The 2,697-nt window shown below is 40.3% G+C and overlaps 1 pseudogene; it reads right to left on the minus strand.

Annotated features, from left to right (window-relative positions):
• Positions 1 to 646: 646 nt before the first annotated feature.
• LOC120591561 (60S ribosomal protein L36-like) lies at positions 647 to 960 on the minus strand (annotated as a pseudogene).
• Positions 961 to 2,697: the final 1,737 nt, after the last annotated feature.

Genomic DNA, 2,697 nt, shown 5'->3' on the forward strand with positions numbered 1-2,697 from the left:
TGCTCACACATTCAGTTGCGTACCAAGCTTTATAACGATGTCAATATACTTTACCATAAAAACAGATAAAATTCACGCACGAATTCCTGACAATAACTAAAACCGTTTGGATTCTTTCATGTTTCTGTTCAGTCCTTATTCGTAGGTAAAATAGGCAATATGTTTTTATTCAACTACAATTATGGCATGGATAAAATTTTATATTATGCTTTTTTTTTACTCTGTACTTTATCTTCTACATTTGTCCATAGTTCTTCATTACTGACATTTTAATGGCTTCATAGTATTTCATTGAGTTGCTTTACTATAATTTACTTTAATATTCCTCTACTGTTAAACCTTTTGATTGCTTCCAAGTTTTCAATATTAGAAACTGTGCTCAATGAAAATATTTCTGCATATAACTTCTAATGTCCTTTGGCTTATTTCCTTAAAACAAAATTCCCATAAGTTACTGGATCAACGGATCTGAACATTTTAAGGCTCTTGAATGCACCATCAAATTGCTTTGGTAAAGAATTATATCAATTTACGCTACTACCAGAGGGTGTGGGTGTATCATTTTCAATAACTTGCCAGCACTGAATTTCTTTTCCTTTCTCTTCTTTTTGTGAAAAGGCTTTATTACACACAGAGCGGAGGGAGCTCAGTCCTTCAAGGCTGCCGCCTTCCTCACATCTGCAAGGGCGTTGCTCAGCCCCTCTCTTCCTCTGGGCATAGATGTGTGTCCCCACCATTTTCTTGATGAACTTCAGGGCCCACTTGTCCTTAGAGACCTTGAGAGCTCTAGGCACAGTGCTCCTCAACTGCAAAGCCACACAGCTCTGGGATTGTGTCCTGCATGACCTTGGTGTGCTCAATGAGGCACTCGTGGTGGCTGCTGTGCCTCAGCTGGCTCACGTTCTCGGTCACCTTGTGACCCTTGTCAAGGCCCATGGCTATGGGGTAGCACAGAGCCATGGCTGCTGCTCCTCAGTGGCTGCTGTGGTGGAAGGCGCCAGCACTGAATGTCCTCATTTGAAAAAGCTTTACAAATTTTAATCTAATTTAATAAAAGCTAATAAGTTCTTGTGTCCATCTTTTTGGCAGCATTACATTCCTTCCCCAGTTCCTTTTGTGGTGGCATCCCACTATTTTGTAAAGTGCTGGGGGACAGTTTACAAACCTTGCACATTATAGAAAATCAGTGATTACTTTTTGAAGCAATGAATAATTCAGATAATCCCTCTTCCTAATAATTCTTTTGATTCTAATAGCAGATATATATATTTTTTACATAAACTAAATTACACTTTATTTCACTTATGTTGGCAGCCTCAGAGCTCTATGTGCTGGAAAAACATATGAAGATTTTCACTTGGTGGGAAGTAGATCTCCCCACAGCACAAAAGGAAAGCAGCTAAATCATTGCTCTTTTCTCCAGCCTCTTTCTGCACTCCCATCTCGTTTCTTGTCTACTCTGGAAGAGCCAGCACGACATGAATAAAGAAAAAGCAATTTGTAGAGTGCACGGGAGAAAAATGAACACAAATAGGCCCTTCCTAAGCTATGGAGCTTAGTTTTCACTCTTTCGAGCAGGAGAGGGTTCATGCATGCCCAGATGATAGTATTTGTACCCATTGATTGGAACAGTGCAGCTTGTGGTGATGGAAAGCTGCTGTGAATTCAATAATCTTTTTAAGTAGCTATGTATGTATTCTATTAATTGCAAGCATGTCTAAATAAATTTTGAAAATAATAATAAAGAACTTGCAGGAGACCAATTTATCCAGCTACATGCAATGGTTGTGGCTCATCTGCGTTCTTGAGTTCTTTGTGTCCTCTTCTGCACAACATTGGGAAATGCTGCTCTGAGAATAAGTCAGTATCTTAATATTATAACTAAGAGGTGCTTAACTAGTTAAAATGACTAAGGAAGTGCCTGTCATTGTCACTTGGACTTGATTGGTATTTATTACTGTAACCTGCTCCCCATTAGGCCTAGGCACTCCTTAATTTTTGAAGATGGCTAAGTTTAAAAGTTCACTTCCTGCCTATCCACTTTCTTCTATCAGTGACAGCAACAAACAATTAATGGCATTTCTTAAATGTCTTGCTGCCTGAAATAACACTTTCTTCCAATTAAAAAGTAACAAAGTCTGCACCTCTTCTCTGTTCCCTTCATTGGCCATAACATCTTGACATCTGCCTTTGTCTCCAGGTTTGTCTAAGACTTAGCTGACCTCTCAGAACAGTATGTTGTATGTTTCTGCTGGGGACAGATTGTTTGTGACTATGAATTCCAAAGGAAAGTTATCCTAGTGGTTTTCAGAGAGTCGACATATACCTGAGGGTCCCCTTGCCAGAGGGCAGCAGGGCCCCCAGAGATCCGACTCATCTCCTAGGTGAGTGATGGATCATGGCCGTGCTTAGGTGGTTGCAGGGCTGCATAACTCATGTACTTACACCCTTTCCCCTTCCCCATTTCCTATAAAGACACGCTGGCTCTCATTTACTCCAGCTTCACTCTTCAACATTCAACTTAGTCCGAATCACATCATGAATTCTTAAACTCAAGGGAGCAGAGAGGTCTTAACCCGCTGGTTTCCAAACCTGGCTTTTCGTCAGAGTCCTTTGGCAAACTTTTCTAAAATATGTGTTCTTGCTCCACACCTGTTCTGATTCATTAGGACCACGTGTAGACATGAAACCTGCATA

The sequence above is a fragment of the Pteropus medius genome, unplaced genomic scaffold, assembly GCF_902729225.1.
Source record: "Pteropus medius unplaced genomic scaffold, Ma_sr-lr_union100, whole genome shotgun sequence".
NCBI lineage: Eukaryota > Metazoa > Chordata > Mammalia > Chiroptera > Pteropodidae > Pteropus > Pteropus medius.